Here is a 24,323-nt window from a genome sequence, read left to right as displayed (position 1 = left end):
AGAAGTTAGCACTTCTGTTCTTGCTGTTTTCCTTTTGTCTTTGGTTAGTTGCTCCATCCAATGGTTGGTAGATACATCCCTAGAAGGCACAAGTCGTCTCATTCCATAATCTGAGCACCACACATTGGAGCCTTAACAGTTGTGAGATGAAGAAACTTGGGTATAGTATAGAAATAATATAAAGGAAGCTCAAGGATACAGCTTTATAGGGGAAAATGATCAAATTTATTGGGAGCAATGGCCAAATATGTGTATTTTTTGAAGAAATAGACTGGTTCCTGATCAGAAGTAACACCTCCTATTTCTGAGCCTCAGTTCGCTCCCCTAAGAAATGAGGTGGTTAAATTAGACAGCTTCCAACCATCTGTCTTTCTTACCCCATTAATAATACCTGATGTTATGGAGCTGTTGCTGTGTGTCAAGCACTCTGCTGAGGGCTTCGTTGACATTTTCTCCTTTAATTATTTGTCCCTGTCTTACACTGAAAGGGTCAGAGAGGTTGAATAATTCACCCAAGGCCACACAGCTAGTGAGTTGCAGAGCTGAGATGCCAACTCACTTGTGTTTGATACCAGAGTCCTCTACCTCCATGACTCCCAAAGAGGCAATGACAGCATGTGGCAAGGTGGGTTCTAAAGTATCTCTAGACAAGTGGGCTCCCAGCTAGAGGTGATTTTGTGCCCCAGGGGACATTTGGCAATGTCTGGAGACGTTTTGATTATCACAGCTAGGGAGAGGGGTGCTGCTGACACCTAATGGGTGGAGGCCTAGGATGCTGCTAAACACCCTGCAGTCCACAGGACAGCCCCCTACAATAAGGAATTATCTACGCAAATTGTAACTAGTACTGAGAAACCCTGCTCTAGGCCCAGCCTGGAAATGAGTGAGTCCTTAAAACTCCCTGCCCGCCTCTGTCCACAGAGGAGAAATAAAGAGGCTGTGCCCGAGATGGCCGCTCTGTTCTTAGAGGCTTGTACACACGGGCATCACAGTCCAACCCCCTCTCAGGACATCACTACGTTTAAGAGCCACAGGCGATGGTCTGAGTGGTTGTTAGTTGCTGTCACGTCGGCTCCAGCTTGTGTTTAACAGAAGGAAGCATTGCCTAGTCCTGCACCATCTTCATGATCGTTGATATGTGTGAACCCATTGCTGTGGCAATCCTCTCAGTCCATCTCATTGAGGGTGTCCCTCGTTTTCCCTGACTCTCTTCTTTATCAAACTCGATGTCCTTTTCTAGTGATTGGTCTTTTCCTGGTGACGTATCCAAAGTAAGCCAGCTGCAGTCTCACCATCCTCGCTTCTAAGGAGTATGAGACAGACAGACCTAGTTTCAAATCCCTACTCTGTCACTCTCTGTTCTTCTTTGGGTCCATCGTTTAAACCCATAAGCTTCATATTTCTTATCTGCCAAGTGGAAACAAGCATTCCCTATCATGGGGTGACTGGAACATACTAGGTGCTCCCGTAATTGTTACAGCTGTCTCCCATCGCTTCCTCCCTTTCCTTTTATGAACGTCTTAGTCAGACCGCTTCTCTTACACACAGCCAGGTCAGCTCTTAGCTCTCCTGTTAATGCTGATGGGGCCACAGACTGTCATTCACAGACTGGTGCTCAGTGTCTCAAAATGCAGGACCTGGAGTAGGTGACATACACCCAAAGAGAAGCAGCCATAAAGTAATGGAGGTCTGTGGGAGTGTAGGGACAGGGGAATCCAGGAATCTTGGCCCCTGGCCAAGGCACCTACTGAAGTGGCCTCTCAGGCTTCGCTGGTTTTATTGTAGAATAAATTGTTGCTCTACAATGTAAATGGAAAATTAACTTGTGTAACCAATCAAAGAATCTTTGTGAGTCTTTGTGAAACATATCACCCAGATAAGCTGAAAATTTATGCGTTTTCTCTCCAGAGACCTCTTCTGTGGTGGACAGGGTAAGAAGGAGGGTACAAGTTGAAGAAAGAGGGGGGTGGTTAGGTGGAGGAATTTCCTTTATGGAACGGCCCCAAGAAAAATGTGTAAATGGGAAATGCTGCCTTTGGTTCATGTAAATTATGTTAAAATGCAGAGGTTTCAGTAGACTGCTAAGACGGGGGCATTAAATACCACCTTTTCTCTCTTTAAGGAAAGGTCATTATCCTTAAAAAAATTACATGGGCATTATTTATTTATTTGGGTCAGTGTGGGGATGGGAAGGAGAGAGAAGAAAATGGAATGAAAATGGAAGGCTTCAGATAAGACCTCTGATCCCTTAAGCTGTTCGCAGAAGAGAGAAAAGATGGTTAGAAGTCACACCTGGCATTCAGAGATTTCCAAACAGCCCTTCAGCTGATCTGAGCAAAGTCACATAGTGGAGGGGTTTCTTTCCACGGTCTCTCGTTGGTATGATGTGAGGTGGCTAATGAGATGACCAATGTAGTGAACTATTACCCATTTTGATTTAAGAAAGTATTTGGATATTTGGTGTTGGAGAAAAATCTTTCCCCCACCTTGGCCAACCCTGGGAGCATAACTCGGGTGGCTGACAGGCCCTTTGTGCTCTTGCAGAGAGCTTCCCCAGGCTGCTGCTGGCTTGCTCTCGCAGCCGCCCGTGGTGGGAAGCAAAAGAGAAGAGGATCACTGTGGTTGAGCACAAGAGGAAATGGAGCCGCTGAGAAGGTCACGGTTTTGCTCAGGCTACAGCATCCAGGACAGACCAAGGGCTGGAGCCCCCATCCCTGAATTCTGTTGTGGCAGAAGGCATTTCAGAGATAACTGAGATGGGGAGGGCAACATTATATAAAGTTCTGAAGCTGGTGGGTGCTAAGATGTGTATGTGTCTGTAGGTAAGTACTTAAAAAACCAGGTGCTGTCAGGTCGACTACAACTCATGGTGCCTGCACGCGTGTCAGGGTAGAACTGTGCTCCATAGGGTTTTCAGTGGCTGATTTTTAGGAAGTAGATCTGTGGTCTCTCTTCCAAGGTGCCTCCGGGTAGACTCAAACCTCCAGGCTTTTGGTTAACAGTGAACATGTTAACTGTTTGCACCACCCGGGGACTCCTTGGAAACCCTGGTGGTGCAGTGCTTAAGAGCTGTGGCTGCTAACCAAGAGATGGGCAGTTCGAATCCACCGGGCATTCCTTGGAAACTGCATGGGGCAGTTCTACTCTGTCCTGTGGCTATAGTGACCCTACATGACAGAGTAGAACCGCTCCAGAGGGTTTTCTTGACTGTAATCTTTACAAGAGCAGATTGCCAGGTCTTTGTCCCATGGAACCCCTGGGTGAGTTCAAACTGCCAACCTTTTGGTTAGCAGCCAAGCTCATAACTGTTGCACCCCAGGGCTCCTTAAAGAGGCTCTAGCGTTATATAAGTATTCATTATTTTCCATTGCCTTCCTTTCCAGCGTTGGAGATGCTGTGAAGAGGGGCCGGAGCTGGTCAACACTTTATTCACTGACAAACTCAAGGATCCTGTGGTATCTTGTTCTCTCAACTGCCCTTTTTCTTGGCTTGGCCAACCTCTTGGTGGTGTGCTGGCCTTCCCAGGTGCCCCTTATTTCAGGATCAACCCAGTCCTAGAATGGAATGGGAAGGAGAAATTCCACATGATAAATGGAAATTTTAAGAACAGCAGTAAATAGAAGAAAAAGGAAGTAGGCTCAGCAGTGAGATGAGTCCTTCCACTTAATAGCTATTTTTACATCTCCAAGCCTCAGTTTCCTCATCTATGAAATGGAACTATTGGCTTAACCTTAAGGACTTGTTGTGAGGGTTAAATTGGACTTTGTGTGTGTAGTAAACGTCACGCATGAGTCTGCCTTACAAATCCCTTTTCCTATGTGCCTGCGGGTGGTGCTCCCGATAGCAGTCATCTCGTCGTGCTGTTAGCTGCCGTGGAGTTGATTCCGACTCATGGCGACCCCATATGGTTTGTGGGCTGTGACCTTTCGGAAGCAGATCTGCAGGGCTGTTTCCAGAGGCACCTCTGGGTAGATTCGAACCACCAACCTTTCAGTGAGTAGTCAAGCATAAACCATTTGCACCACCCCGGTAGCAACACAGCATTCATCTTAGTTATCTAGAAGTCCCCAAAAGAATATAGGCCTTTGGGGTGTCTGTGGATAGCACCTGTTGGCCCTGATTTGGCTCTGCAAAAGGCCCATCCAAAAGGCATCCCTTTTTCCTCTGAGCGCTGAGTGACTCCATCTTCTTCCATTCTTTGTGTTTCTGGTTGCCAGTATGTGGCTCCCCTCACCCCAGCTAGCTGAATCCTCCCTGTGAGCCTTCTTTCTGGCTGGGTTCCTAATGACCCTCCCTTCATAGTGCCCCAGCTTCGATGAGTTGCACGGAGAAGACTCTGCCAGCTCCAGTTCCCCAACCCCACGCAGGCTCTGTGTGTACCATTTAAGGAAAGAGTAATGTTTTCCTGACGTGAGTCAGAGGCTGCTGCCTCGCTGTGTGTGGAGCTGAGCCTACCCAGAGGTGCACTGGCCCTCAGAGGAGGGTGTTAACACTTCACCACAGGCCTGCTCTGACATCCACCTGGCCGTCCCCTGGTGACCCCGAGGACACACCAGGAGGGCTCCTGCTGGCTATGCTGTGGTATCTCGGGGAGCTGGGAGAATGAACGAGGCAGCCTGCACCTGCCCTGGCTGTCAGCGACTCCACGCCCCCACCTGGGGAATGCCATGGTTTTGGTGGACTGTCTGGTGTGTGCTGACAGCCGCTCAAACCTGAGGTTTTCAGATGCCTCACTGAATAGAGCAAGGTCGGTGGTATGTTTGTGCTCAGACTCATTAAACATTTATTGAGCACCTGCTATGTGCTTGGCAGTTTTATATGCGTCATCTCATCTGAGGAGTCCCTGGGTGGTGTAAATGGGCAATGCGCTCAGCTGAGAACCAGAAGGTTGGAGGTTCAAGTCTACCTAGCCGTGCTTTGGAAGAAAGGCCTGATAATCTACTTCTGAAAAACCAACCATTGAAAACCCTATGGAGCACAGTTCTACTCTGACACACGTGGGGTCGCCATGAGTTGGGATCAACTCAACGGCAACTGGTTCTTTCTGGTATCTCAGGTAATCCAGAAAAATCCATTAGGCAGAGACTGTTCGGAGAAGCTCAGGGAAAAAAGGTGGCTTCTCCCAATTCACCCAGCTAGTAATAAGGGGGAAACCCTGGTGGCATAGTGGTTAAGTGCTACGGCTGCTAACCAAAGGGTCAGCAGTTCGAATTTTCCAGGCGCTCCTTGGAAACTCTATGGGGCAGTTCTACTCTGTCCTACAGGGTCACTATGAGTTGGAAATGACTCGACGGCACTGGGTTTGGTTTGGTTTTTTAGTAATAAGGGGCAGAGTCAGGATTTGCCCTTAGAGACCCCCTCTCGCCCCTGTATCCACAGGGCCCTGGCATTGGGGAGCTTTCCTCCCTCCTCCAGACACTCGGTCTCCTGGTGGTTCAGACTGCTACATGTTAGGCCTGGTCTACCAACTTCTCTAACGGAAACACGAAATGGTGCATAATTAAACCCCTCCTACTGGTTAAGGGTTACGGCTGCTAACCAAAAGGTTGGCAGTCCAAATCTACCAGCTGCTCCTTGGAAACCCAATGGGGCAGTTCCACCCTGTCCTCTAGGGTTGCTGTGAGTCAGAATTGACTCCATGGCAATGGCTGTATGTTTTGGCCTGGAGTTTCAAGTTCTAATACCTGTTTTATAGTTTGAACCCTGCTAGTTTGGCCATCTTCAAGAACATTGGCCTTCTCCAAGGGACTTCCTGCCCTGAGACAAGATGGCAGAATTCCCAGCATTCTCGAGAAGGGTCGATTTGGCCTGGGGGTTGGCCTGAGAGCGCAGCCTGGAGGTGAGGACTAATGGGCCAGGGCAGAAACAAACAAGGCTTTTCCTAAGCCCAACAGCACAGGAGAGCTGAGCTCTGCATTTGGGAGAAGGTAAGATTTGCAGGATATATCACACAGACAATCAGCCTTCATAGCCACTCTCTCATTAGATACACAGACCCTCCCCGTCCCCGACGCACACGCACACGCATACGCACACACACCCCAAAGTGATGGCAGGGCAGGGCTATGATTACCATTTCACAGATAATCATAACAGACACTGAGTACTCCTGGGGTGTCAGACACTGTGATTTATGAAGATTATTCGAACTCATCACAAGGAGAAATATTACAGTTATCAGCGTTATTCACATTTTTTTCAGAGGAGGCTTCTGAAGAACAGAGAAGTTAAGAAACTTACCCAGTGTCACACAGACAGCCAGAGCCAGAGCCTAGGATCAAGCCCAGACTTGTTGATTCCATTTCCAGGGCTAGTTCTATTGCAGCAGGGCTGTCTTTCAGATCAAAATAAATTAAGTGCCTTTTACAGCAAGCCATTTAGACATGGTAAAGATATTTAAGGTTAAAATGAACAGATGTGGAAGTCAGCATAGTGGGCTGAGGGCTATGTGTGCTATAACTGTACTTGTTCCAATCACATGCTTGATGACACTCACAGTGTGACAGTCTCCCAGGACTATGGTCAGCTTCTGAGGAAATTGCAGAAAATGTGTAGAAATAAAGGACTGCAGTTATTTGTAATGGTCACAATGGTAAATAGATCATCAGCTCTAGCAGTTTACTTTCAGCTGTGGCATACATACACTAAGCCGTGGGTCATAGGTACTTCTCTAGCCGTTCCTTTACTCTTTCTTTGAACCCATGTTTCTTGAGGGTCCACTGTGTGCCAGCCACTGCTCCAGCTCTGGACATAGAGTTCTGAGTGAAACGTCAAAAATCCCAACCCCTGTGGAGCTTACATTCTAGGGTCCCCCAGGGAGATGGACCACCAAGCAGTGTAAACACATAAAACGTGGAGTGGTTTAAGGATGCTCAGTGCTGGGCATCAGCTTCCCGAATGGCAGCGAGGAGCAGGGCAGGCACTTTTCCCGTTGAAACAGTCATTTGACTGCTGAAAACTGTTTTAAACCAACAAACATTTAAGGCCTCTGGAAACAGTCCTAAAGGCATGCAGCAAATGGAGACACATCTATTCAAGATAATCTGTGCATCTCAGTAAGGGTAGTGGGAGCCTAGCATTCATCTCAGTAGGGGTAGTGGGAGCCTAGCATTCATCTTAGAAAGGGTAGTGGGAGTCTGTAGCATTTGAGCCATGATCCACTCACACCCCCCTCACCTCCATCACCTTCACAATCAATGTGATGGAAGCTGTACTCCAGGAGTGTGCAGCTAAGGAGATGGGGTTTCTTCTCCACATAGCTCCCAGTCTAGGGCTATGATTTCACCCTGGGAGGGGCTGCCCCAAAGACTTGCAACACCCTGCCAAAGAGCCCTACTTTAATCAGATCAGACTGTGGAGCAATGTCTGCCCCCGTGTCTTGTCAAAAACAACAGAGCAATCATCTAGCAAATAGTGGAGGCTAATGGTTGCGTGGGAAACCCTGGTGGCATAGTGGTTAAGTGCTACAGCTGCTAACCAAAAGGTTGGCAGTTCAAATCCACCAGGTGCTCCTTGGAAACTCCACAGGGCAGTTCTACTCTGTCCTATAGGGTCACTATGAATTGGAATCAACTTGATGGCAACAGGTTTGTTGTTGTTGTTGTTGTTGTTTTTTAATGATTGGGCATGATACCAGTAGATACAGACCAGCCCAGATGCTCAGGGAGATTGTATTCATACTGGCTGAGGAGCAGCATCAGAGGCCACACACTGTAGGGGAAACAGATTTCACCCAGCTTGTCTAGTCAGTCGCTAAACAAAAAAACAAGCAGACAACAAGAAGTCCCAGAAAAGGGGAAGGGGCAAGTCATTATCCAGTTATCTGAAATGTCCAGTTCTTAACAAAATATTGTGAGACATGCAAAGAAACAGAAAAGTGGTTGCTCTGAGTCAGAATCAACTGGATGGCAATGGGATTGGGTTTGGTATACAAAGGAAGAAAAAAGTAGAAAAAAAGTGCCTGTGAGGGGGCCCAGATATCACATTAGGCAGGCAAAGACTTCAGAGTGGCTATTATAAATGTGTTCAAAGAACTACAGGAAACTTTGTCTAAAGGATTTTAAAAGACAATATCACAAATAGAGAATATCAATAAAGAGAAATTATTTTAAAAGAATTATAAAAATGGAAATTTTAGAGTGGAAAAGTCTAATAATTGAAATGAAAAATTCACTAGAGGGGCTCCATAGCAGACTTAAGGTGGAAGAAGAAAGCATCAGCAAACTTGAAGATAGACCCATAAAGATTATTCCACCTAAAGAACAGAGAGAAAGAAGAACGGAAAAAAAATGAAGAGAGTCTCTGGAAATGTGACACACCATTAAGTGCACCAACATATGCATAATGGGAGGAGCAGGAGAGGAAAGAGAGACAGGAGCAGAAAAAATACTTGAAGAAATAGTGGCTGAAAACTTCCCAAATTTGATTTAAAAAATTAATGTATATATCCACAGTGAACCTCACGTAGGTAAACTCAAAGAGCTTCACACTCAGATACATCATATGCAGAATGTTGAAAGTCAAAGAAAATCTTGAAAGCAGCAAAACAACTAATCTTGTACATGGGAACTCCAATAAAATTAACAGCTGATTTTGCATCCTAGCAAAGAGTCCTAGACAGATGCTCTGAAGTAGGACTGAAGCACAAGGGATAAAAAGAAAAGAAAAAATAGATAAATTGTACTCTGTCAAAGTAAAAACAAAATTACTTTTCAAAGGAGACTATAAGAAAGTGTAAAGACACCTACAAAATGAGAGAAAATATTTGCAAATCATATATCCGATAAGAGGCATTTATCCAGAATATATAAAGAATTTTTATAACACAATAATAAAAAGTTAAACGTCCAGTTAAAAAATGGGCAAAGTATTTGAATATACATTTCCTCAAAGAAGGTATACAAATGTACAATAAGATAATAAAAAAGATGCTCAACATCATTAGTCATTAGGGAAATGCAAATTAAAACCATGATATCATTTCACACCCACTAAAATGGCTGTAATAATTTTCAAAAAATCAAAAACACAAAAAACAGATGATAACAAGTGTTGGCAAGAAGGCATTGCTGATGGGAATGTAAAATGGTACGGCCACTTTGGAAAACAGCTTGGTAGTTCCCTAAAACATTAAACGTAGAGTTAACATGTAATCTAGTAATGCCACTCCTAGGGAGAATGTACACAAGAAAAGTGAAAACATATGTCCACACAAAAAATTGTACACAAATGTTCATAGCAGCTTATTGACAATAGTCAAAAAGTGGAAATACCCATCAACTGCTGATGATTGGATGAATAAAATGCATATCTATGCGATGGGATGTTGTTCAACAATAAAATGAAAAGGAGATCTGATACAAGCTACAATGTGGATGAGCTGTGTAGACATTACACTAAGTGAGAGAAACGAGCTGCAAAAGATCACGTATTGTGTGATCCCATTATGTAAGTGCCAAGGAGAAAAGTAAAATATGGAAAAGATTGGGCAATAGAGGAGGTGAGAGAGTGAGCCTGCTACTGTCTTTAGCTGAACATTTCAGAGGGAAGAGCAAGTGCAGAGACCTAGCAGTAGGTACATGCCTGATGTGCTCAAGTATCAGTGAGGGACCGCAGTGTGTGAAGTGATCTCAGCAGAGTGGAGAGCGTAGCAGGTAATGGCGAGGAATTGATGAAGCCTGGGTCTCAATTGCCTTACTATGAGAGATGAGGAGCACCAGTGGGTTTTGAGCAGAGGCATGATAGCTGTAATGTTTTAACAGAATTCCTACAGCGCAGTTTCATGAAGAGCCTGAAGGAGGGAAAAGGTAGAAGCAAGGGTACCAGGTAGGAGGCAAGACTTGATGGTGGTCTCGACCTCCATCCAGGAGAGAGATGAAGGTGGCTAGGACCACCTCCTCCCAGGTGAGAGGGAATGGCAGCTTAGGCCACCTCTGCTAAGGTAAGAAGTGACGGTGACTTGGACCAAGGTGGTAGCAGTGGAGGTGGTGAGAAGATGTTGTATTCTTCATATGCTTTGATGGAAAAGCAAACAGAATTAGTCAGGAATTGGAAAACGTGTAGTGTAAAAGGCTAAATATGTTAGACTTTGCAGGCCTGACAGTCTCTCCTGCAGCCGTTCAACTCTGCTATTGCAGCACAGATGCTGCCGTAAATACGTGAACGGACGGGCATGGTTGTGTTCCAGCAAGACCGTATTTGCAAAAACAACCAGATCAGATTTGGTCCGTGGGACATAGTGTGCTGACTCCTGGATTAGAGGTTGAGGGTGAGAGGAAGTGTCAAGTATGACTCTACAGTGTTTCTTCTTAACCACTGGAAGGATGGAGTTGCCATTCACTGAAAGAAGGAAGACTGCAGGAAGAGCAGATTTGGGTGGGTGGGTGGTGTAAGGGTGGAACATGAAGGCCTGAGTTCTGAACTTGTTAGGTTTGAGAAGCCTTTTAGACATCCAGGGGTAGATGTGGTGTAGACAGGTGGATATATAGGCCCTGAGTTCAAGGCAAGTGGATATGTAAGCCCTGAGTTCATGACATATGACCTTCTTGGAGTCATCAATGTAGAGGTGATATTCAAGTCCCTACCCATTGCCAGCAAGTCAATTCTGACTCTTGGTGACACCACGTGTTACAGAGTAGGACTGCTCCATAGGGTTTTCTTGACTGTATTCTTCATGGAAACGGATTGCCAGGCCTTTCTTCTGTGGTGCTGCTAGGTGGATTTTAACTGCCAACCCTGTAGGTTAATAGTTGAGTGCAAACAGTTTTCACCACCTGGGAACCTTATTTAAGACCCCAGACTAGATCAAAGGCATGAACATGGGTACAGAAGAGTGGAGGTCCCCGCACTGAGGGGCCACCTCTAAGTTTAGGTATCAGAGACGTGAGGCCATGATCAGCTCTTGCCTCCTACCTGCAAAAGAGACTGAAGAGGAGCAGCCAGATGGTAGGAGGGGAACAAGGAAATTATGGCTTCCTGGAAGCCAATTTTAAGAAAATGCTTCAGAGTGGTTAACTCCGTTCTTCTCTTCTCCATTCACAAAGGATGTTCGAGCGCAGATGAGCAGGAAGATGTTCTTGCAGAAATAATCCTGAATTCCCTCTGATTCCTAGACAAAAAAAAAAAAAAAAATTGTGAATTTTTTACTCATTCAACAAATATTTATTAGGTGCGAGGCCCCCAGGCACTATGCTAAGTGCTCGGAAGAAAAAGGTGAGCAAAAAAAAAAAAGATCCCTGCCCACAGAGAGCATACAGTTTAGATGGAGAGAGCTGTTAGCCAAGTAATCAATACATTAACCTAGGATCATAGTCACCAACCAAGAATGCAGAACTCTGAGCGTACATGATCCTAAAGAAAAAGGCATGCTGCTGAGAGCAACAGTGTGAGCTTTGTACAAAGGAATCAGTCTGCAGGGCTGGGGAACCTTCTGTATTTTTCTCTTTGTTCTTAATCATCAGTTCCTCCAGCACATCACACCCTGATTGGGACACACCGGTTTCTGAGAGGATGGTTGATGGTTGAGAAGCTCTGAGAAAGAAGAAGACATAGGGCTTTGTTGTCAGACCCAAACCTCAGCGCCTCTGCTCACTAGCCATCTGTCTGTGCATCATTCCCTCATCCTCTTTGAACTTTAACGTCATCATCTGTACACTGAAAAACAAAACAAACAAAATGCGTTGCTGTTGAGTCAATTCCGACTTACATATGGCGATCCTGTATGTGTCAGGGTAGACCTGTGCTCCATAGGGTTTTCAGTTAACAGATTTTTCATAAGTAATTTTTTTTTTAGATTGACAGGCCTTCTTCCGAGGCGCCCCCGAGTGGACTAAGGCTGCCAACTTTTTGGTTAGCAGCTGAGTGCGTTAATCATTCATACTGTTCAGGGACTCGCGTCTGCATGCAATGGGGGATAATTAAGCTACACTTTAGGATTATGGTGAGGACTAAATGAAATAAAGTACGCAAAGCACCTGGCCCATAAGTTCTTCCCATTCTTTGAGAAAAACAATGCGTCACTTTGTACATCTGTGACATTTTGTCTTCCAGGATGATTTTCCCAGGCCAGGTCTCTGCTGCCAGTTTGCTATGTCATGAGGCAGAGTTTTTCCGTCTTTTTCAGGATGTCTTCCATTTTGCCAATATCCGTACCAAGACGAGCATGTAGGAGCCCGCGTGCCTGCACTGAGGAACAGCTGGGGGGCCGTAGCATCCCTGTATATTACTTGCTGTCTTTCCAGTAGCAACTAGAGAAAAATCAGACTTCTGCTCAGCTCTTCATTGAAAATTAGCAGTTTCGCAAAGCTGCCGTAATAACAAATGCAGCTTTCTGTTTCTAAGCTAAAACTGATGTTTGCTACCACATCATGTCAGTGTAACTGTATATTCATGGAAGTGTTCAATGGTAAGCGAGTTTAAATCATGGATGCAATCTTTAATCTTCTGATGGGGCGCAAAATCTTAGTAGTTGTTGTTAGGTGCCATTGAGTCAGTTCCGGCTCATAGCGACCTATGTACAAAAGAACAGAACACTGCCCAGTCCTGCGCCATGCTCACAATCGTTGTTATGCTTGAGCCCATTGTTGCAGCCACTGTGTCAATCCATCTCATTGAGGTTCTTCCTCTTCCTCGCTGACCCTCTACTTTTACCAAGCATGATGTCCTTCTCCAGGGACTGATCCCTCCTGATAACATGTCCAGTGTATGTAAGACACAGTCTCACCATCCTTGCTTCTAAGGAGCATTCTGGTTGTACATCTTCCAAGACAAATTTGTTTGTTCTTTTGGCAGTTCATGGTATATTCAGTATTCTTCGCCAGCACCGCAATTCAAAGGTGTCAATTCTTTGGTCTTCCTGATTCGTCGTCCAACTTTCACATCCATATGATGCGATTGAAAACACCATGGCTTGGGTCAGGTGCACCTTAGTCTTCAAGGTGATATCTTTGCTTTTCAGCCCTTTAAAGAGGTCTTTTACAGCAGATTCACCTGACACAGTGTGTCTTTTAATTTCTAGACTGCTGCTTCTATGGATGTTCATTGTGGATCCAAGTAAAGTAAAATCCTCGACAACTTCTGTCTTTTCTCCGTTTATCATGATGTTGCTTATTGGTCCAGTTATGAGGATTTTTGTTTTCTTTATGTTGAGGTGTAATCCATACTGAAGGCTGTGGTGTCTGATCTTCATTAGTAAGCGCTTCAAGTCCTCTTCACTTTCAGCAAGCAAGGTTGTGTCATCTGCATAACGCAGGTTGTTAATGAGTCTTCTTCCAATTCTAACGCCCCATTCTTCTTAAAACAGTCCAGCTTCTCAGATTATTTGCTCAATATAGCGATTGAATAGGTATCGTGAAAGGGTACAATGCTGATGTACACCTTTCCTGACTTTAAACCAATCAGTATCCCCTTGTTCTGCCTGAACATCAACTGCCTCTTCATCTATGTACAGGTTCCTCATGAGCACAATTAAGTGTTCTGGAATTCCCATTCTTTGTGATGTTATCCGTAGTTTGTTATGATCCACACAATCGAATGCCTTTGCGTAGTCAATAAAACACAGGTAAACATCCTTCTGGTATTCTCTGCTTTCAGCCAGGATCCATCCGACATCGGCGATGATGTCCCTGGTTCCGTGTCCTCTTCTGAAACTGCCCTGAGTTTCTGGCAGTTCCCTGTCGATATACTGCTGCAGCTGCTTTTGAATGATCTTCAGCAAAATTTTACTTATGCGTGATATTAATGATATTGTTCGATAATTTTCACATTCGGTTGCATCACTTTTCTTGGGAATAGGCATAAACATGGATCTCTTCCAGTGAGCTGGCCAGGAAGCTGTTTTCCAAATTTCTTGGCATAGACGAGTGAGCACCTCCAGGCTGCATCTGTTTGTTGAACCATCTCAGTTGATATTCCATCAATTCCTGGAGCCTTGTTTTTCACCAATGCCTTCAGAGCAGCTTGGACTTCTTCCTTCAGCACCATCGGTTTCTGATCGTATGCCACCTCTCGAAATGGTTGAACCTCGACCAATTCTTTTTGGTATAATGACTCTTTGTTTTCCTTCCATCTTCTTTTGATGCTTCCTGCATTATTTAATATTTTCCCCATAGAATCCTTCACTATTGCAACTCAAGGCTTATATTTTTTCTTCACTCCTTTAAGCTTGAGAAATGCAGAGCTTATTCTTCATTTTTGGTTTTCTATCTTGAGCTCTCTGCACATGTCATTATTATACTTTGTGTTCTCAAGCCACCCTTTGAAATCTTCTGTTCAGTTCTTTGACTTCATCATTTCTCCCTTTTGCTTTAGCTATTCAACATTCAAGAGCAAGTTTCAGAGTCTCTGCAAAATCTTTAGCAGTCTTTTACTTTGATTTGTACTCTCTATCTTGTCCTTATTTAATGTAACTAAACAGGGATAAAAGGCTGTAAAAATTGGTGCACTAGATTATTGGGACCAGGAATGATTAAAATGCATGAGATGTAGAAGATTTCAAAGATGATGGGGAAAATGGAAACAAAGATCCCCTTTCTAAATTTAAAGGATGGCAGATTATTTTTCACGAGAGAGAAATGTTTATGGTCTACAAGTATTTATGATACAGAATCTTACACAAATGGACAAGAAAGGCTTTCAAAATTTGCTGAAGGGTTATCATTATATTCATAATGAACAATTTTATCATATATGGCTGTAGCTCTCCTTCTTGCTCTTCTCTTTGAAAACCAAGTGGGAACTGATATTAACACCTCCCATATGCTAAGTCAAAGGAGCCCTGGTAGCCAATGGTTAAGCACTTGATTGCTAACCAAAAGGTTGGCAGTTCAAATCCACCCAGCACCTCCACGGGAGAAAGACTGCCCATCTACTCCCATAAAAATCACAGCCTAGAAGACCCTTTGGGGGCAGTTCCCTTCTGTCACATGGGGTCACAGTGAGTCAAAAATCAATTCAACGGCACCCAACAACAATAGCGTATGCTAGCTCCTCCACAAGGCACTGTGTATACTTTACCTCATCTGTTGTTGTCGGGTGCCGTTGAGTTGGTTCCAACTTGTAACAACTCTGTGTACAACAGAACAAAACACTGCCCGATCCTGGACCATCCTCACAAATGTTATTGTGCTTGAGCCCATTGTTGCAGCGACTGTGTCAATCCATCTCATCGAGGGTCTTCGTCTTTCACTGACCCTCTCCTTTACCAAGCATGATGTCCTTTTCCAGGGGCTGATCCCTCCTGAAAACATGTCCAAAGTATGGGAGACGTACCTCATCTAATCTTCCCCAAATCTTCGGTAGATGGAAGTCCCCATTTTATAGATGGAGAAACTGAGGCTTAGAGAAAATCAGTGGCTGTCCTTACCAAGGTCGTGTAGTCAAGAGGTGGTAGAACCCAGATTGCAGTTCAGGTCTTTCTGTCCTGTACTTTCTATTACAACCCCTGCCTGCTGTGGGAGGCAGATTATAAATCTGACTTTGAACAGTATTTAGTAAGTATTGAGAAGTATCTTCTTTGAGCATTTCTTTTTTATGAAGTGTGTTCCTACCTTTGTGAATACTTTTCGCATCTTTGCACTATAGAAGCTTCATATATTTCAAATGTTTATTTTTTGTATGGTTGCTGGATTGAATGTTGTTGCTTCAGAGTTAATAAAAATCCAGAAAGTTTTCTCTGCTGCTTCCCTTCAGGGGTGAAATGGATGCCACTTTGATCTCTAGTATTCATTTAGGACAATGATCTTTGTTTTTAATTTAAATACCCCTTCATTTTACGATGTAGGTTTAGTAGATTATGCTTTTTAAAATGTCTTTACATGACAAAAAATAAGAACTGGCAATTGTGATAGATGTCACTGGCCTTCCCCATGATCTGTTTTTCCTCTTCTTCTTGGGTATACACTTCCCAGCTACCTTGTAGTCAGGGAAGGTGCGGAGACTAGTTTGATCAGTAGGAGTAACGCCATTCATCTCCAAGATGAAGCGCGTAAAGCCTCTCCACTTATCTTTTCTTGTATTGCTGTAACTGGAAATGATGCCCTGAGATCACTGAGACAAGGAAGGAAACAGACTAGATTGCTGAGTCACTGCCTGGAACAGAGGTGTCTGGGAGCCGCTGGATCACAAGCAGACTTTGCTGAGCGAGAACCCACTGACGTGTCTGGGGTGTTAGTCTCTGCAGCATAGCCTAACCTATCCCAACTAACATGACAATTCCTTCTCAGCCTCCTCACCTGCAGTTTTAAAAAATTTACTGGACTTAGAAATCTGAATATCAGGGAGCCACTCTTGAATGGATTATTTATAACTACACAGATACACACGCATGCGCATGCACACAGGCACGCATGAAGACACTTTTTTCTTTCTTTTTTTTTGAATAAAGTAAAATTAAATGAGCTTCGTTATGTGAATGGTTTGTAACTTTGGTGATGTTCTAGCAGTTGGGATTTCACAATAGCCGGGTCAGAAGGTGCTTGCCTAGACTGCCTAGGACCGGTGCTGGCCTTAACGTTTTTTTAGTCCTCCAAAGACAAGGTGCTAGCATTTCTCTGAGTGACGCATGCCAGCTTTGATCATCTCAGTAGTCAGAAGTATCCCTTAGGTCCATGTGAAATCTTTCCTTAGTTCATTTGACATCTGTTCCATCTTATTTTCTACCTTTGGAAATGGAGATTTAAAAAAAAAAAAAAAAAATTTATCACCCCTTGTGCATTAAAGCCCTTCATCTTGGAGGCCACAGTCCTTGTCGTCACTTACCCTTCTCTCTGTGAGCTAACCAGCAGCAATTTGCTTAACCTTTCCCCATAATCCTCTAATAAGATTCTGACTAATGCTTCATACAATGGAAGGATGATCTGATTTTCCAGCCTGTGTGTCGCAGCCTCTTTGTCAATACCTGCCAGCATCAGCTTGGTGCTGCTCACTGTCTCGTGCCAGTACAGACCGTCTTTTATTCTGCATTTGTGCTAAACTTTTCTGTCATGTTTGGGCTCTTCCTCCTGCCTGGAGCCCCCTCTCTAACTACTAAAATGTGCCCTGATTCAAGTCACACTTTTCCTGATTTGGAATCATCTCAGCCACAATCAGTCTTGCCCTTATCAATTTTCCTAAATACAGTATGCAGCTGTAGTCATTTATGTTAATGTCTTATCATCCCAGTCACATGGAAGGTTCTAGAGGTCAGCATTTGCATCCTGCTGTGATATCTATCCCAGGGGAGCCCTGGTGGTACAGTGGTTAAGAGTATCCCCACAAGGGTTCCCTGCATCTCACAGATCCCCCAAAAGTACTTGACTGAGTGTCGTGTATGCCTTGCCAGTTTTAGTGAACACAATGTGAATTTTGTCCCTATTTCCCACTTCTTGGAAACTTCCAAAGTCACCTTTCATTGTTTGATACCTAGCAAGTATATTTTCCAAAAGTCCTGAATAGAAGAGTCTCCAGGATGAAAATAATTGTCGCAAAAAATTATTGATATCTGGATTTTTTTAATCTGAATAATCTGTGCATGGGGGACGCATTGGCTCTCCAGCTTCCTTGTCACTGAGTGTGCTCACAGGCACATGCACTTGGGGGACTCAGGGGATGTGCTTTCTGCCATCCTCCTCCTGACTGCAATTAGACCTTCGGGGCCTCTGCACACGCCTGATCATAACACGCATCACATTCCCCTCTAATTGCTCCCCTAATTGTCTGTCTTCCCCTCTTACTTCTGAGCTCCCTTAAGGCAGGGCCCATGTTTATCTTCATTACCTTGATGTCCCTGAAGCCTGACACAAAACCAAACAAACCAAACCCTTTGCTGTCAAGTCGGTTCCAACTCATAGCAACCCTAAAGGACAGAGTAAAACTGCCCATAGTGTCTCCGAGGAGCAGTTGGTGGATTCAAACTGCTGACCTTTTGGTTAGCAGCTGAGCTCTTAAGGCCTAACACAGTATCTGGCAAATAGTAGGTGCTCATTTAATGAGCGAATGAACACAGGAACGAAGGGATGAAACATCCAGTCATCACAGTAGTTGTCTTGCCTATTGTACAGCTTTGTTTTTACTGCTTTCTTCTCTAGTTTCATTGTTGTTGTTGTTAGCTACTGGCGGCTTGGTCCCCGACTCATGACAACCCCGTGCACAACGGGATCAGACCTTTGCGATCCACAGGGTTTTCATCGGCTGATTTTCAGAAGTAGATTCCTAGGCCTTTCTTCCTAGCCTGTCTAGTCTGGAAGCTCCACTGAGACCTCTTCAGCATCATAGAAGCATGCAGGCCTCCACTGACAGATGGGTGGTGGCTGCCCAGGAGATGCACCGGCCAGGCATTGAACCTGGGTCTCCTGTGTGGAAGCCGAGAGTCCTACTACTGAACCACCACTTTCTCACCATTTTCACAGCCACTGAGCAGTATTTGCATTGTATCTTGTAGAGAAGAGCATGTCAGTGGCTCACCCACGTTAATGAACTTGGAGCTGTGCCCTAAGAATGGGGATGATTTTGCAGTCTTCCACTTAGCCCTTTCCTCCTGCATTTTGAACACTAACTGGTCAGTTTACTAGTTAGTACCAAAGTTAACTGTGGAAGTTGTGTCATTACTTCCACTACCAATAGCTAATGTTTATTGTGTACTTGCTATGTGCTAGGCATGATGCTGAGTGTTCCACATTAATTCTCAGTTATCCTCACAGCAGCCCAGTGAGGGTAAGCACTGTGTTATATATCCCCATGTTACAGATGAGGACCTCAGTCCCCAAATCACAGAGCTAGCAGGCATCGGAGCCAGGGTTTAAACCTAGGCAGTCCATTCCAGACCCCATGTGGTATTGCTAACCCTTATGAAATTGGTAGCCATGTGCTAAATCTACTCCAGATTTAAGTTAATCTCTTTTCACTTTCTATAGTCCAGCTTTTCTCTTCATTGTCCATCACTTATGAACTCCTTCTCATAATTCTCAAATGATAATTCCCTAATAAATAGATCAGAGATTAATGCACTCATCTTTGGATGGGGAAACTCGGGCATAGGATCTTAAGTGACTTGTTGATAGCCGTACCAGGGTAGAATATCACTGCTTCCACTTGACTGTTGGTGGCCCCAAACCGTTACATTTTTAATAAACTTTGAAGGATTTACAGATCTGGGGGACCATCCGCATCCCCAGGAGTTCTGGGTTATGTGAAACATAGGCCTAAAGCAGAATGTTACTCATTCTTTTGTACTGGGTTTCTATTCATGAAAAGTTATTCCAGGTCCCATGGTTCTCACCATGAAAGGTCTCTGTGAACCAGAGAGAGGCATTCTGAAAGAAGTTATTAAGCACTATTAATACAATTACATACAACAAAGACGTCATTTAACTTCCCACATCCAACAGAGGAGTTCATCTGAAGCCCCAGGAACGCTGGCTGGAGGGGCAGAGCTCATCAGAGTGGGTTCTCCAGGCAAGGGAATGTGGCCAGGAGCCGTGCTGGCTGCTTTGTCGTGGGGACACCTCTGTGTGTGATGGAATAGACCCCTCCCCGGCCTCTTTTCCCTCCACAGTCACCTGCAACACTTGTCACAGGCACAGAGTTCAGAATATCGGCTCTGCTTGTGCTTGTCTTTCACCTGGCCCAGGACACTGCAAGCAGCTTTGAAAGAACATTTGATTTTGAAAAACAAAAGATGACCATAGAAATAGGGGACAGCAGCCATCCTGGTAGGAGGAAAGCCTGTGTGCGTTTTTCCGATTTCATCCGAAATAGAAGTGGCTGTTACTTATGGCGTATCTGACTTTGGGTTAATCCTCAGCTGAGTTCATTAGGTATTTGTGCCTTCTATGATTGCAGTGAACCATAAGCTCTGTGAGGGCAGAGATCGTTCCCTCCCCAGTCTCTAGGACAGTGTGTGGCACAAAATACCTGCTCGGTAAATGGTTTCTGAGTGAGTGAGTGGTACAGATGAAAACGTTGAAGACTCCAAGGTCAGATTACTAGCAGGAAGCAGAGCCGGGATTTGAACCCAGGACTGGAACCCAGGACTGCCTGATTTGCTAGAGTTCTTCTTTGTGATTGCTCTGATAGGCCTCTTTATGGTACAGAGAATTGGAGGTTGGAGGCTCAAAGGTATTTAAGAGAACATCAAGCCTGAGGTCCAGGAAATGTGGGTTCTGGCTCTTCCTTTGCTGAAATTCTCAGTGTGACTTTGGGGCGGGGGCGGGGAATAACGTCAAAACCTCACTTTCCTAATCTGTGAAATTAGGTGAAGCAATGCTGTCTGAGGATTTGAGGTTCCTCAGGTGCCCCTGGGCAGGCTGGTCCCTTGTAAGGTTCCCTGCTCACTTGGAGCTGGGGAAAGGGACGGGTCGGGGCGGGCGGGGGGGATAAGTCATAACCCAAGCATGTGAGGAAAGCAGGAACTTTCAGGGGCTGCACAAAAACTCAAACGTGATGTAGTCTCAGGCCAGCAAACAGCCAATGTGCTGAAATGACAGTTGCAGAGAACAGAACGAAAAACCAAGTAGAGGCATTTGGAGGCATGCCACAGCTTTTCCAGAGGAGAGAGCGGAAAGAGAGCTCTGATTCTGCTCCTGCGTCGGTGTGGCGGCCGGCAAGTGTTTAATCTGAAACAGGCTAGCAGGTTGATAGCAGTGCCCAGGTTGCATCTTGGCACGTAGACGCCCAGCCCTTAAAAAACTAGGCGTGCCTTTGAAAAGCCTCTCTTATGCTCTACAATTTTTTGTACTTGTCTGGGGGCTGCATAGCTGGGGCCTTTGTGTCCCCTAAAGGCTTCCTTCCCCCTCTCCAGGGTTTAGGGATTACTGATATGGAAGGTTAAGGCTAATTTACATGTAAATAAACCTCCACGCTGGGCAGAAGGGACAGGGCTGTCCGTGACGACTTGCTGACATCACACTTCATTAGCATGCAGAGGATGCGAGCTTTGCAACAGCGACTCGGCTCCGGGCTCCGCTAGCAGCTCCGCCGACGACTATTATTATTTTTTGGCGAGCTGCTCATTTCCTGGTTCAGCGTCTTGGGCTTGGCAAGCAGCTGACTGGTCGCCGGGGCTCTGGCTCAGGATCAGTTGGTGACGCCAAGTGAGGCTGGGGTCTGTGACTTCCTTCGGATGGTCTTGAGGAAGGGGAGCTAACACGAAGCCGGGTTCTCAGGAAGGCGATCGGAGCTTGAAGGCGGATCCAGAGGAAGGTAGAAGTCACACTTCCATCAGCTTAGTGGGTCCCCAGCCGGGTCTTGAGCCAGCAACGCTGTTCTCCATGAGTGAGCACAGAGCAGCTGAGGCGGGAGGCCGCTGGCCACTTCAGGAAGGGTCTGGATTTTGAGAAGGGTTTTGACAAGAAGATGCTTTGGCTGCCAGCAGCCCCATTTGTGTCCTTAAGAGCCAGTCCGGGGGAGAAAGTGAACTGGGGCAATTGACAAGCTCATGGGTCTGGCAGAAGCTTCCTCCGAGACAGTGTTTCTCCTCCCTAGAGGTAGGTAAGAAATTTGCTCTGATTCACAAATTGAAACCAGAGCATATTTTCTAGTAAGGATGAAAACACATTTGAGGAGGACCTCGGGGCTGTGTTCCTAGGACGAGGTGGTATTGTTGGTGGCCTTCTGGCAACCTTTTGCCTTTCCGTCTCGTGTCAGGAAGCTCAGTTGCAGTGACCTGTGTTACGGCTGTAGGGAGTCCTGGAGAAATGCTTCGTCAGTGCTTAAGATGCAGTGTTTCTCTAAAAGAACACTTAGACATGCAGCTCTCTGGCGGGGGAGGGGGGGACGTGGGGGAGAGGGTTAAAAAGCCCCACACCTGGCAGTGTTCACACACAGTGGAGTCGGTTCAGCCCAGGATGTCAGAAACCGTTAGGGGCTCTAAGGAGTGAGGGCTTGGCTGGGACTTCCAGGTAGAGGAATGGCGCTCGAGTTATTTAGGTTTAATTTTAGCCACCGCTTTCAGATTAGAAATGGTGTCAGAGCTCCAGAATATGACTACACAGCCTGCGTGAAACATAGGACTCCGTTTGTTCTTCAAACTGGGTTTCTTGCAGGAGCGATCCTAGTTAGTTCTCCTTGCTCTTGGTTTACCAAAAGCCAGTCATAGCACTGCTAATCTGCTCTGGCGTTCTTGATGGAATACAGATTTTTAATCCCTTATTCTTTGTTCTATGGTCTTGGACTATGATGGGGTCCAGAGAGACCTTTATGAACCGTAACTAATCCAGCCTGGGCCACGTCGCCCTGGGGTAAGTGGTCTGTACCTGACGCAATGCCGTCGGCTGGTCTGAGCGTGGCTCTTCTATGTCTTAGGCACACAGGTGATTTCCCTGGTGAGCGAGTTCTGCTTACAGTGTCAGAGCTTCCGTAGCTGCGGTCGGGAGGGCTCCAGTGTGCCTCGAGTGGGCATACCGAGACTGCCGAGGATCCATCAGAGGCTTGCACGGCTGCCATTGGCTTTGCGTGAACATCTCTTCTCGGAAAGTGCTTTAAACCATCTCAGTGAGGCTTAAAGGAAGCATCCTCGCCTCCTTGCTGGAGGCCAAATTGCCTGCTCTAACCGAGCTCCCCAGGAGGCTTACTGGCTACTGATGGCTTTCACAGATGGGTCAGGATGAGTGTCTCCCAGGCTCCAGAGTAAGTCCCAGCCTTGGCAGAATTGCCATGTTTTGGAAATTTGGATTTCTGTGCCTCCTCGAGCGCTTGTGAAGGTTTTGCCTTTCCATCAAATGTTCTTTCCCCTCAGGAATTCTTTTTCAGTGTGACAGTTAAAACATACTGGCTCCATAGGTCACTGCCGTCTGTGCCAGCAGTCCTGGGGCAGCCAGGAAGAATGAAATAGTGTCATCTGAAATGGCAGGCTTGCAAAGGTGCACCCATGCCATGGGGGAAGAAATAGAAATACAGGAAGCTTAGGGAATGGGAAGGGAACTTAGAGGTTAGACAGGATGATGTTTACCATGGCTTGGACTCTAGATTCAGAAAGAGCTGAGGATACTCAGAGGTACCTGTCTGGGCATTGATTCCTTGTCTGTAAAACGGGGACAGCAGTAGAGCCCTATGGGCGGGCTAGATGTAAGGATCTGATGAGACGACATAGGAAAAGCATTTAGCACGGTGCCTGGCCACATGGTAAATGCTTGGTAAACGTTAGCTATTATCACGGTTGTTGTTGTTACCTTGTATCATTATACTCGTTGCTAAAAGCAACGCCATACATTGGAAAGGAAATGTGTTCACATCCGTTGGTTTGCCGAGAGGCTTTGCTAGTGGAAAAGGTGCTGTCTGCAGTCACTGTGATGTCCAAGTCCATTCCCAGGCAAAGGAACTTTTCACCCTATGGGTCGAGTCAACAGGATAAAACATATTATCTGGGGCAGCTGTGTTCTGCAGAACTAAATGACCGGATGGTATAATTAAAATCGTTTAGTGCTAGCTGGAGCCCGGGAGCCCTCAGAGGAGGCCTCCTGTCTAGGCAGCTAACGAGTCACGTGTTGAAAGCTGTGGATCCAAATGGGAATCTGTGTGTTTCTGTAGTTCTCTTATGCTCCCGCTTTGCATGTAAGAGCCAGTCCCTTTCTGTCTTTTCAGTGCAGACACTTAGCGTTTTCCTCTCCATCCAGGGATACCTTTGAGCATGTCATCCACCTGCCGGCTGGCCCCTCAGAAGATTCAAGACTCCACTCATGCTACCATGTGGGCTGCTTCACTCCTGGGTAGGCTGCTGAGGGAGAAGAATAGGCCTCCCCTGCTGCCTGCTGTGACCCAGACCTTCCTGCCTTAGCTTTGTGTCCTCTGATAGGATACATCTTTGCCAGACTTGGATCTTCCTCCTTCGTGCCAGTGAGCATACTTCAGTCCACAGCTGGACAGCTGTTTCTCCTTTTCCTTCAACATCATTCTTTTTAATTTACGTGAAATGGAACTCAGGCACATGGGTCTGGAAGACAAATTAAAGGTGAATGAGAGGAGTGAGAGACGTCTGCGTAGACTTCTTTTACGGTTAGGAAACGCAGAACTGGGAGTTGGTGAGTGCCGGTTGCCAATGATCTTTGCCAACGAGCTGTGTTTTGCATGAAGAGTGATATTTGCACCTTGATTATAGCCCATTTCCACTGGCTCCTAACTGCCTGCGTGAACACGGGAGAACTGCCTGACTGTTCTGGGTGTTGGACTTTATTTCCTCTTGGTGCTGATCCCATTTAATTCCCCGCTCGTGAACGACAGGAGGCAGGCGTTATTAATGCTCATTTGACAGGGGAAACTGAAGGTCAGAGAGATAAAGGAATGTACCCCAAACCCCACAGCCGGTGGCAATTTCTAGTACTAAGTCTAGTGCTTCTCCCATTCCACTTTGATTC

The 24,323-nt window shown here is 45.6% G+C and overlaps 1 protein-coding gene across 11 annotated transcripts in view; it reads left to right on the top strand.

Annotated features, from left to right (window-relative positions):
• The window catches only part of PRICKLE2 (prickle planar cell polarity protein 2), a 422,108-nt gene that overhangs the window by 250,539 nt on the left and 147,246 nt on the right, over positions 1-24,323 (top strand). Inside the window, exons 1-2 of one of the 11 annotated variants that reach the window (XM_049862958.1) lie at positions 20,381-21,174; positions 23,586-23,678. The exons of 5 other annotated variants lie outside the window; for them this stretch is intronic. The gene's annotated coding sequence lies outside the window, so the exon portion shown is untranslated. 5 more of the 11 variants (XM_049862959.1, XM_049862956.1, XM_049862961.1 and 2 more) reach the window with 5 other exon arrangements.

Source organism: Elephas maximus, chromosome 20 (assembly GCF_024166365.1).
Source record: "Elephas maximus indicus isolate mEleMax1 chromosome 20, mEleMax1 primary haplotype, whole genome shotgun sequence".
NCBI classification, from domain to species: Eukaryota; Metazoa; Chordata; class Mammalia; order Proboscidea; family Elephantidae; genus Elephas; species Elephas maximus.
Note: the sequence above shows the minus strand (reverse complement) of the source record. Positions and strands in the feature narration are given on the sequence as shown.